At 36.1% G+C, this 13,367-nt stretch overlaps 1 long non-coding RNA gene across 1 annotated transcript; it reads right to left on the minus strand.

The window, feature by feature from the left end:
- Window positions 1–257: 257 nt before the first annotated feature.
- On the minus strand, window positions 258–9,178 carry LOC104871915. Its single transcript, XR_782995.1, has 4 exons — window positions 9,007–9,178; window positions 6,719–7,129; window positions 2,594–2,677; window positions 258–414 (listed from the first exon to the last, which is right to left on the minus strand). It is a non-coding gene; the product is annotated as an uncharacterized LOC104871915 (long non-coding RNA).
- Window positions 9,179–13,367: the final 4,189 nt, after the last annotated feature.

Genomic DNA, 13,367 nt, shown 5'->3' on the forward strand with positions numbered 1-13,367 from the left:
TAAAGCTACAAAATAGGTCTTCCAGAACTGCTTAGAAAGTGGTAAGAATGACTAAGGGTGTTCAAAGTGAGGGAGGGTTTTTTTAGGTGAGCTAATGGCAATACGCCTTTCACTGTAATAATATTTTAACTTTAAACTTTCACCATATTTTTTATTACACTACAGACTTATAGGACTTTCTAAATGACTTAATAGAGTGTCAGAATAGCACCCACCACAGGTACATACCACGTAGCCAAGAGATGATCGATGCTTAATTAAAGTTGAGTGCATTTTCTGCAATTACTTTTTTTTTTTTTTCAGGACACCATAAGCCTCAGGAAGGTGCTTCAGTATTGGCTGTTCTTGTATAAAAACTATTATGCTCATTGCTAAACTGGGATTTCACACTTTTATCTTATTGGAGTACATTTTCTAGGGATAGTGAAAGAATCAAAAAGGAGAAAATACATATCAGAGCAAGGCAAATAATTGAAAATTAAATCATACGCCTTTGTAAAAATTGTCCATTTCAACAACACCTACATATTCTTTTGTATATTATTTTTTGTCTGCTTTCTATTTTCCCCAGCATCTAAGAGGTAAAAATTATACTTTTCTTTCTCTTTTTTTTCTGTTTTCCGCATGAGAATATAATCAACAGATTTGAATATTTATGATTTTCATCATATAGAAAAACATACATGTCCTTATGTATTCTTTTGTTCCAATCTTCTTATCAAAAATATTTTCTTTTAAATAGTTTCTTTCTTAACAGAAATCTTGATGTCAACTGCTAAACCAATATTCTTTTTTCTTTCTTCCATATATATGTGCATATATATATATATATATATATATATATATATATGATTATGCCTAGGTCCCCCAAAAATTTGTGACAAAACTGAGAGGAAGCATCCAGTGTATTTTGACTATTCAAGATCATTTCCCTGATTTAGTCTTTGAAACTCAGATTCAGTCTATATATACAACTGATGCACTCAGTTAAATAAATCAGCTAGATAAATCAATTGTCTTCAGTAAACAAGCCAAATTAGCATCCAAAAATATTAATTGATTGAATTCACTGATTCATTACACAGACTTGGCCATTTTGTCTAGAGTCAAGGAGTAGAGGGTACATCAACAGTTATTTACTGACTAACACTCGTATTCATCACCCCACAGAATTATATATTTTTAAAATTTGCTTCAGGCTTAGAAACAAATTGTTGGACGTTCACAGAAATGTTGCTGCAAAATGAACGTATTCGTCACCAAACAAGAAACACATAATCAGACCGGCTGAATGCGCCCTAATTAGATCTCAGCCTTGGGTTGACACTGACACATGTGTTATGCCACGTTTTCGGGGAGCTGAAGTCTCATTATATGGGTGGTCGAGGCTATTGCTATTCTGCTATTATAATTTCACCACATTTTTTGAAATGTGCTTCATGTTTCTTTTCTTTAACTTCAGCCAGAGTAAATGAGATGGAATTGTAATTCAAAGAAATGTTTAACATTCAAAAAGTTTGAAATGCATTTCAGCAATGCGTTGAATGTAGCATTGAATAAACAGCCAGCGAAGTCAACTAATTAGAAAAATAATAAAATTGGAGTCTTAACATTCAAGCAAGAGGATCACATTACACCATCTAGTTCATTGTGTGGCTCATTACTAGTGTATTTTTTTCTTCTGATTAAAATAATTGTCAACTTCATCCAAAGTTTTGTAGAGTTCATTCAAGCAACAATAGATAGAGGACACTGAATGTGAACTGGGGAGATCGTCATTTCTGTTGTCTGTTTTCAGGGTGTGCACACATATAGAAAAACTCAAGCACCCTTAAGAGACAAAGGTATGTTCAAGATTGAGGGGCAGATGGACAATTCAACAGAATCTACACATAATAAAGTGAAATGGAAGATGAGGATGATGGCACTATGCAGAAAACAAGGAACCAATGGGCAGAGGGGAGCAAATAAAGAAAAAATGGGCAAGGGTGGAATCGTGTTCCGAACCACTGGACTATGAAAAAAATGCCGGGTCAGACCTCAAGCAGCTGGAAGTGCCAACACTTGTAGACATCATCCTGAGAGGCCAGACACCTGACTGATCAGAGGTGCATGTACTCTCAAGGCTGAACGATTTGATGGATAGCTCCATCCTCATTCTTCGGATTGTTCGTTTCCAACACAGAGGATTTAATTTTAGGAGGGTCTCAGTTTCACCTATAGTACTCTAATGTTTTAGTTAGTTTTTAGTGTTATTTCACATTAACTAAAAAAATCACTGTTAGATCAAATTTGCTTTGCAAATAAACTCAAAGTCTTACATCTTTGTTAATTTACAAGTAAGATAGTAGTTGGCACACACTGCTACATTTTGCTGATTTTTATAGTTTTTTAATAAAAATGAATGAATGGATAGAGATTATTGAGGGATAAGTTTTTATGGAAGAAAAACTAAAAGTCAAAGAGAAGTAAATCAACAATTTCGAGGAGAGATAAGGAAATCACAAGAAAATACTATTAAAATATAGATTTGCATTTGAAAAAATGTCATTCTATATTAGTCAATATTTTGAATTATATATATTATTCTTACAGTTCACAGATGTGGATAATTACTTCAAATTTTTTTTATCTCCAGATACATTGCTTCTCACACATTGTCTTAGCTTTTTCTCCTCTGGAAGGAAGAAAATGGGAGGTGATTGATTGTAAAATAGGTGGTAAACTACAGATTATAGATTTCAACCTGGTACCCAAGTCACCTTCAAAATAGAATGTTCCTATTTCTATACAAATTTTCTGACAAAATGATTATAAGGTGTTCATAGCAGCTTCTAAATTTTGTATATAATTCTTATAGTTTTCAGTAGGTTAAAATGAACTGCAACCTGAGATCCACATTGGAAGCCACTTAAACCGATCTGGTTTATGGTTTGCAAAGGAGGTACCTAAAGATGGCAAAAGCCCCTCTATATAAAAAAAAAGTAGAATTTTGCCAAGTGAATAAATAAGCTACAGAAAATCTGTAGTTTTGTCTTATGTAAAAGTAGGAAATCTGCTTCAAATTCCCCTATTTAGCTAAGGATCAAGGTAATGAACACTATGGAGGGATGTATCTTTAATACTTTCTGAGACACTGCACAAACATGAAATATTTACGAGAGTTTTGCTTTCTAGAGAACCAAAAGACCCTTTGAAATGGCTGCTGACATCTGAAAAATTATGTAATTTCCAATAGTAAGGCCAGTGTTCAGCTTATTTGGTCACTGACTCTTTAGAAGATTGGTATTAGGTACAGCACATCAAGGCAGCACCAAGCAAGGAAGACTAGAAGATGATCCAATGCTCATGGAGTCTCCTAACTTCTCCATGGACCTTGTGGGGCACAGCTAATCATGAACTGGTAATATTATGACCATATTAAAATCTTAGTAGACACAAATATACCACAAATAGTCTCTTACTTACTATAGTACACATTTTCTTCTGTAAGAAGTAGTTACACTTTTTTGTTTTCTTCATCCTTTACTTGATACCTAGGTAAAAACTACATGACAACTGCCAATCATTGGACACATTCGAGACAGTTAACATGCTGGGTTGACTGATTTGACAGCTTTTTGCAAACTGTCAGCTTTGTGACTTTGGGGTGGTAATGTGAATTCCCTCAATGTCCCTGTCTCTTTATTAGTGAAATGTAACTGCTCTTTGAAGTCTTTCAGACTCTAGTTCTCGGAGTATGGAAGTTTTCTAGGGAAACTGCAAACAACATAAACAGGGAGAGTATCTATTATAAATTGGGAGAGCCCTGTATTCTGCACTTCGACCATGGAGCTACCATTTTAAAATATTAAAAGATTATCTGAATGAGTGTTAAAGTTTTTCCTACCTGGCATCATAGTGTTGTGTGACAGAACTTGTGAACCATGGTTTGTATTCTCTGATAGCTCAGTTGCAAATGATTAAAACAAGATCTACAATGCACCTACAAGTACAGGCAGCAGTGGAATATCCTAGAAGATTCAAGAAAAGATCTAAGCCTTTCAGGTAGACAGTGAATCCATGAGGAATTCAGTGATACATAAAGAAGACGTTAGCAGGGAAGGACAGGAAGGAGTAGTCCAGGAAAGTAATTATGTGGAAAAGTGAAAGGCAGAATAGGAAAGAAAACAAATAATGTCAGGTAAAGGAGTGAAAATGGGTTTTATGGAGCCATAGTTAGAAGAAATGCTGTCCAGATACCACTAGCCATTCAGGAATAAGTGTTAAGATTTTAAAAAATCAAAGGAAGATTTCTTAGGTTGTAGAGGTAAATTTGGAGGAAAGCAATTTAGCTGAGGTTATTAGCTGGGATGCAGCATGGATGGAGACACACAGCTATGAGGAAGTGTGGCAATCAGGCTTGACATTATTTTGTGAAATCTCGATGAGGAAATAAAACATTGGGCCATTAATATAGCCCTTTTGACTTCCCTTTTAAAGTGAAACCTACTATATTGGCACTTAAGACAGTATCCCCCCAACCATAGGCCTTGGTCTTCTGACCTGTGTGGCACCAGATCACTCAGCAAGAGGTGAGCAGAAAGCAAGGGATCTAAGCTTCATATGTATTTCCAGGTGTTTTTCACAGACATTGCCACCTGTAATCCATCTCCTGTCAGGACAGTGGGGGTTTTAGATTGTTGTAGCACAGACTTTACACAGGAGAAGGGACTAGATTGTATGCACCTTGAAATCGTCCTGAAAGCAAACATCCCCCTTCAACCCTGTGTCAGCAGAAAACTGTCTTCCAGAAAATCAATTGCTGGTACCACAAAGTTGGGGAGCACAGATCTGAACGTCGTTAGTTTCTTATTCGCTATTCAGGAAGCATATTTTAGCTTCTATGTTAAAGCAATGGGTTATATATTATGGAATGGAACATTATTCTATAACCTCCTGGTGTCCAGTGATAAGTAGATAATAAGCCCAGTTAAGATCACTTTCCTAACATAACTGAATTTTTGTTTTCTATCATAAAGAAATCAAGTATTTTATTGTTTCTATTTGCCTATATATAAATAAATTATTAATTTGTTCTATGTGCCTGGACTAGACAAATAATCCAAAGGAAAAATATTTATAAAATAAGCTACTCACATACTGCTTTCCCTAAATAGTGCCCGTGATTTCATTAGTGATAATAACTCAGGGAATCACTGGGAAAATAATAATAAACCTATTTTATTTGTTTGGATCAAATAATAATTTGTCAAAAATCTTCCAACCAGATATATTCAATATTATATCCGGTTATGGCTGTGGGATATTGAAAAAATATAGAGAAGATGATTTATAGAAGTTGAAAATCTTAAATATGTTCATTTCTGAATGCTGGTGACATGCCTTCATGATAGCAAGGGAACGTTCCCCAATGACACAACTCGGCTTTATAAAGGTGAATGAAGCAATGCATTAGGGTGGAAAATTAACTAGCAGTAAGGAAAAGTTTGAACTAAAGGCCTTATTCAGCCTCTGAAAATGGGAATAACATGGAAATGTTATGATAATATTATTACTAAGCAGCTGACAAGTAATAAAGAAGGGGAAACACAGGTTGGTAATATTTTTCTCATTGTAGATCAGAATAATTAAATGCTTATAAAGGTTTAATAATTTTCTCAACAAGGGCTGGGGATTTAGCTCAGCAGTTCAGTGGTCTGCCTTGCAAGCACAAGGAGTCGAGTTCAATCCCTGGTACCAAAATATATCAAAATCTAAAATCCAAATTCTGTGTCCTCACCCAGTTTAAAACCTATAAAGAGGGCCGTGGATTTAGCTCGGTGGTTCCACCTCCTGCCTTGCAAGTGCAAGGACCTGAGTTCGATCCCCAGTGACAACAAAACAAACAAACAAACAAACAAAAATACCTATAAAGAAATGTTCAAAGTTTAATCTTAGAATAGTTTTCAGATATGATCAATTTCTGTCTTGAGAAAATTGGTCACCTTTGCTTGAGTGAGTGTGTGTAGGTGAGTGTGTGTGTGTGTGTGAGTGTGTGTGCGGGTGTGTGGTGAGTGAGAGGGTGTTACTGCCACATATTCTGACATTTCCAGCTAGATTGGAATGCTTTGTCAGCTTACTAAATTTTGGAACTTGGGAATGGAAATTGGTAAGAAAACATAGCCTTCTTTTAAAAGGTCCTACTGCCATGAGACATATGTAGGACTAGAAGAGAAAAGCAAACAAATCTACATACAACAAACAGTGAAGACAGCACCAGATAGAAACTGAACTCCAAGTTGTTTGGAAATTTGATTGAGGGGAGGATAAAATTCTGTGAATCAGATTTAGACTCCAAGTTGTGGAAATTTGATTGAGGGGAGGATAAAATTCTGTGAATCAGATTTAGGGATCCCAATGATACACTAAATACTACATTTCTTGCCTCAAACCTTCCGTAAGATCTATTGGTTGATCAGCCTCATCAGCATTCTGAGACTAGCAAGTGACCTAATCCCATTTTTTCTTTTATTCTCAAGGTTATGATTGGAGTGGCCATGTTACCATGATACTTCTCTTTGTACACTGATTAGTTTTCTGGGTATGGATGACCTACTGGATCTAAGCTACTCCTCACAGCAGGGAAAGTTTAACCAAAGGATATATGATAGTTGCCAGGTACTGGATTATTTCCAGTGTTTTACTTAACAGCTAAAGAATGTTTTTCACTTCTTACCTTGCTATCTTAACTAGATGTGAGTTAATTCTGATGAGTGAAGTCATTAATCTTGTGTCAGGTCTGTGTTTCTTTGGTATATCTTGCCCTCTAACCTCATGAAATTTAAGTTGAAATTGCCCATCTAAATTTAGGGGGAGACTCTAGTCAAATTGAATCTTTATTTTTTTCTTCTCCAAGTGCCTAATCTCCATGCATTCCTCTTCTCTTCCTTGTACTCAGACTGTATAACTTGTCTTGGATCATTTATCTCAAGTTGGGCTTCTTGACCTTGGCGATCCAGTTTCTTTAGAGATTTCATAGTATGTTTGGATAAAAATCGTGAATGCAATGAAAATTAACTCTTCTCATAATATTCTCCCCCATGAATGGTGAATAGGCTTTGATCCAATGTCTGAAGTTTTAGATTTGCTGCCCAAGTAAAAAAGAACAAATAATTACTGCTTTTGTACTGATTCCAGGTTCTGAATATTTTCTAAATTACTTAAGTCCCACACTCCACTACAACATCTGACACTGACTCTCATCTAAATATCGACCAGCTCTTTCAATGAGCTACTTCCATTAAAAGTCTCAACACCCTCCACATTTTTCACCAACAACTGTGATTGATCTGCAAAAAAAAAAAAAAAAAAAAAAATGTCAAAATACTTTCAACTGAGGCAAAGACTGAATAGTATCTGCCTAGACACTTATTGCAAAGGTCTCACACAGGCACAATTTGCATGTGTTTTGAGTAGATAGGTCATTGTCCAGGTGAAAGGAAAAATTAAAACTGCAGTGATAACATACCTTGTACTTCTGTGCTGATAGTCTACAATAGAGTTCTGAAGAGAAACCAAATAAATAGGCTGTATACACTGGGGTATGTGTGAGATTTATCATATTTTCTCACATGATAATGCCGGTTGAGGAGTTCCAGAATCTGTCATATGCAAGTTGAGGAATCAGGAAAGCTGGTTGATAATTCAGTCCCAATATGAAGGGCCATGAACAGGAGGAAGGGTGTATGTATGGGAGTGGAACATTGCATATGTCTTGGGCCAAGTCTACACACAAGACAATTAACTGTAGCTATGACTCAGGTGAGAGAGACAGAGAGTTCAAAAGAGAGCAAAATTTGCTTCATTTTTGTCTTTTTGTTCTTTTTGGAAACTCAACTGATTGGGTAATGTCCACCCATATTGATAAGTGTGAACTTATACACTTAATTTACCTATTCAGTTGCTAATCTTTCCTGTTGTTTTTGCTTGTGTCTAGATGTCTCCTCACAGCCTCATGAAGTCTTTTTCAGAGATGGCTGATCTAGAATGTGTGATTGATTCATGACTCAAATCTGGGATTAAAGGTGTGTGATTACTAAAACAATCCACTGATTGGTTTGACAACACTCTCATCCCAGTAGCCTAAATAGAGTATAAAAGATGCTGAAAAGATGCTAAAGCCCCATGTTACTTTTGCTACCATGTGGGACCATGAACTCCTCTCTGCCATGCACACTGCCTTGGAGCCAACTGACTGTGCACTGAAATCTCTACAAATTGTGAGCTAAATAAACCTTCCCTTCTTTAACTTTGGATGTTGAGTATTTTGTCTCAACAATGATAAAAGTAACTAAGACACCTGCAGATACCCTCACTGACATAACTGGAAAGAAGAGGCTGTGTATCTAATTAAGTCAATCATATTGACAATGAAATTATCCAGCATATAGCAAAACAATACTACAAATGTATAAGATTGGAAATACTTCAAGAGTTCATAAAAACTATACTGACGGTAATGACTCCTTTCTTGAAAGTCATAGATCTCTGGGTGTTACAATTTTGAAAAATGAAGTACTTCACAAACACGGAAACCAAGTAAAGGTTAATTACTTCCCCAAAACTACACAAGGAGTGAAAGGAAGACCTGAGAATCAATCCAACTCTAAGCTTTTCTGAGAAAGACTCAAGAAAGGAACTCAATGCTGAATTTAAAGAGGCATATGATTGGAAGTGCTTAAAAGTATGATCTAAATGAATATGATTTGAACTCATATGGCTTTGTCAAAATTAATCAATCACATGTGCCAGTCAATTCTCATTCAAATGGAAGAGACCAATGTGTGATTTATTGAACAATCTGTTATTTCTACTAATTCCATTAGGATTCTAATGGTAAGTACTACTTGTCTACTACAGCAAAAATCTGGAAACGTGTGAGCACTGTGTCTGAGGGAAATGTGGCCTCAGGTGACTAGAGAAGAAAAGACACCCCTTTTCAGTATAGAACCAATTAGTTCTTACCCTCACTACTTCCTCATGTACAAATGACTTTTTTCCTATTCTCCAGCTGTTATCTGTTTTTCAGTTTGCAGTTTCTCTAATGAGGTATTTGGTACTTAATCTTTCAGAATAATGAATGAGTCATTCTCTCTGCAAAGGTGGCTCCTATCCTGGGAACACTGTGGCAGCTCCTCTCAGGATTCCGCCTTTTTGTTTGTCAGTATTCTATGAGGCCACCTTCCTTGAGCGTGTCTGACATTGAGATTCCATTGTCTCACAAAGATGGAGTATCTAGGGGATGGGAAGGCTGTAAAACCGCACTTCACCCCAACTAACAGGAAGGATTAGAACCATATGTTATGTTCTCAAGAGCAAAATTAATGGTGTAGACCATTCTATAAATTAGACTTATCAGTTTGAAACAAATTCTTAAATTTCTAAAATGCCCATCTGAACACTTTAAACTAGTCCTTACCTATGTACTGTATATGCTAACTATAATTTTATTTAAATAAAAATAAATTAAAATTTAAAAATTATTTATTTTCTCAGTTGCTAGAACAGTACCTTATACTTATGTGTCAGCCTATATTAGACAATATAAAGATCAGTCATATTCTAATTCACAAATGACATGTGTGAATAGAGGGTTACAAAATTAGAGTATACCAATAACAGAATATTTCTACCATATCATAGATAGAATTCTTCTAGCCTACTAAATAAATAAATTTAACATGTTCAATAAATATTCTAGTAATTACTTTAAGAATATAGCTATATAATTAATAATCAAAATTATTATTCACAAGCATAAATCATTTAAAATCATATCCTTACTTCCATGCGTTTAAATAATAAATAATTAATGCAATTCCCAGGCTAAATAATTCCAGTGTGCACAACAGAGAAAAGCAATTGCCCATTTCTCCACTGTGTTCACAAAGTGAGATTCAGTAAATCCTCTCTTGTGCTGAATCATGAGGTATAATCTCAGATTCACTTGTATCCCTGTAACCTGATGAATTCAATAATAAAATTAATAGAGAGTTTTGGAATCTGCATTTAACAAGCTCTCCAAGGTTTTCTTCCTCACATGGCAATTTGAGAGTATTTACCATAAAGTCAGAAAGAAACCTTGAATTCTTTTTATTTGTCAAAAGAAGACAGTTAGACTTTATGGCTTTGGATTTTGACTGAGCTACAACTATGTTGACCGTGGGTGGGTTGCTTTCACAGGGGAGGTCTCCTTTCATATCACTAGTGAGCTATGGCTGTATCTTATACCCTTGAGTGAGGGGAGGTCTCCTTTCATATCATTGGTGAGCTATGGCTGTGTCTTATGCCCTCGAGTGAGCTCCAAGCAGAATAAATAGTCGTGATTACTTAGACTAATTACATTTCATCACAGGGTAGGAGATAAACCAAGGAGTGTATGATCGTTCAATATTAAACAAGGTTAGATATCTTCAGCAAGAAGAAAAATAGGGCTATTCTCAGGAAGCGACAGGGAGCATCTGGCAGATAATCTTGCTTGGTACTCGAATATGACTTATGGCTGAACTTTCCCAACATCATAACATAAGAATATAGCAAACTTCAGAACTATTTAAAATAGTTCACCAAGTCATCATACCTTGATGGTTAGAGATTTACAGTTAGAGTCGTTGTCTGATCAGCCCTCATGCCTTTCCCCTATAGTGGCCTCAGGAACTGCCATTAGCTTGTAGTCCTCTTTTTATCACAATGTGGTTACCTTTGCTCATATCCTTTCCTCTCTCTTCTTGTACTTTATGTTAGGACATCCTCTCTGTGTATCCTCCACATCTAGTCTCTCTGTTATTCCCTTACTATGAGGCTCAAAAATATACACTCCATTTTTGTTTTCCCCTCTCTCCTATATTAGCAAACATGGTGGGATTTTAAAATTAGCAATTTGATATTAGCTATTAACCATACAAATGGATAAGTCTATGCTGTATGTATTTAGGAAATATGTTTTTTCTACAAACATGATAAAATTTAAAAAGAACCAATGCTTCTTTTATTATTTAAGCGTAGGGAGGATTTTGCTACTAGAAGATTGACAATGAGGAAATCACACTGCAGACTTTTGAAGAAGCAGTGGGAGTCTCAAATGTGAAAACACATCGTCATAAAAATAAGTGAAGCTAATACCCCAGGAGTTAGAACCCCCTGGTCCATGATAGTTTTTGCAACGTTCTGGCTGCATTTCAAAACCTTGTATTTATGAGCTTGCTCTCAGCTTTCCAGATGTCCCAGGCGACAGCCTAAAAGCAAGATGATAGCTTCAGGTGGGGAATGAGGAGCAGATGGGGATGGTCACTTAAGGCGTGGGGTCCTGTTATCATCACCATGTATTTGATTCTTTAATTATTAAGGAATGAGGGTAGAGAAATTAAGGGAATGTAATGAGCATTTGCAAATAGGCTGTGTTTTCGCAAAGTGCCCATGAGACAGCACCTGTTCTTGTTACATTCTCTATTGCAAGGTTTTGGTTCATTTGTTCCTGCTTGTTTCAAACTATTTCTCTTAATTTTGATAATAAGTGTTATATTGTCCTCACAAAGGCCAACTTCCCTGTAGGCTCCCCACTTGACTAACTGTACAGCATTGTAAATTGTCTACAATAAAAATGACAACCATTTTGGGATGAGTCATTTTAAATCTTTTGTCTTCATCTAATTGGAAGGTAGAGATAATATCAAGATTAATTGGGGACTCAAGCTAGCTCAAGGACAGGGAAGAATGTCCAAATAGATTGTATGAGGTACAAATTGTAGTTTGGATAACTGCGTGGGTCAACTTGTACGAAACATTGCAAATGGTGCTATAACAACCAGGACAAGTATTTCAGTCTCCAAAATCTCATAACCTCCCACTACTACATACATGCAATGTAATCAATAGTGTGACTACCCTTTACAAAGTTTACACTCCTGCCAGGGGAAAAATGATTTACAGTGCGGATGCAAGACTGCTGAAGGACAGGCATACGACATGAGCAAAACTCACGGGCATCCTGGATACAACAAGAAAGCGACTTTTGCACATGTGGAAGTTTGTTTGATTATAATCACAAAAATGCATTGTGGAGCTCAACTGACTCATCAATTGAAATTATACTCAATGTTTAAAAACTGGGAGAGCCTTGACTTTTTCAAAGACATTTGATATTTGCTAAGGAAAATGTTATATTTTTTTGACATTGTTCTCATGAAGCATTTTTTGTACTAAAATTCAAGCTTACTATGACATATATTTTGATCATTAAACTCCCCTAGTTAATTTATTATATAAATTTTGGAAACAGTAACAATGAAAAAGAAAAAAAAAAAGAAACCTATCATTTCTTAACATATATTACCAGGCCTTTCAATACCCCATGGAACCTAGAAAACAGAGATTATCAAAGTACAGCCTAGAACTACTCTTTAACAAAGTTTTGCCGAATGACAGCCAGACCTGTTAATTTACACATTTTCTATACCTGCCTTTATGTTACATTAGGAGAAATGAGCAGAGAATTGAAGGAGTTTGTACTTTGAAAATCCTAATATATTTACTGTTTAGACATTTACAGAAAAATTTCCAAGTGACGTTATAGTTAGCAGTGCATGCCAGTGTGTTATGGTGTGAAGTTCCTTCCAAACCCACACTGAAATGTAATTGTCACTTTTAAGGTACAGTTAGGTCACTAGGCACTAACCTCAGAGGGTGTTAATGTCTTTGAGGAGCTTAGACATCTCCAGAGTGGGAATCGCTCTGGACGAAAAGCCCATTTTCACACGTGCTTTCTTGTCACCTCTCTCTCATTTCCTTTTTCCCCTGTGGTGTCCTTTACTGGCTTATGATGCAACAAGAAGGCCCTCGCTCATGTGTCCTCTCAATCTTGGACTTTCCAGTGCCCAGCACATGAGCCAAATCAACTTGTTTATAATTTACATAGTGGTAGTATATTACAGCAGCAGAAGTTTGGCTAAGGCACAATGCTATCAAGAAAGGCAATTGAGGCAACTATTTTCTCTCACTCACTCTTCTCACTCTGACTCCTCTCCCTCTCTCTCTCTCTCTCTCTCTCTCTCTCTCTCTCTCTCTCTCTCTCTCTCTACTCTCTCTGCAGGCTTCAATTCTCATTTCAGATCCTTCCTGCTTCATGGGGATCCACTTTCCTCCTTCTTCTCTTCCTCACCTTGCTGTATTCCAGCATCTGTACACCAAATATCACATAAGCTGTTTCTCTGCTGTTCACCACTGCTCCATCTTCCCAGAAGTCCACTTTTTATATATTTTTGCTCTTGTTCTTTGCTTATTCATTTTCCTAACAAAGAACTCTGAATAGCATTCTATGAAGTTAAGTT

The sequence above is a fragment of the Fukomys damarensis genome, unplaced genomic scaffold, assembly GCF_012274545.1.
Source record: "Fukomys damarensis isolate Sample0158 unplaced genomic scaffold, DMR_v1.0_HiC HiC_scaffold_30, whole genome shotgun sequence".
NCBI lineage: Eukaryota > Metazoa > Chordata > Mammalia > Rodentia > Bathyergidae > Fukomys > Fukomys damarensis.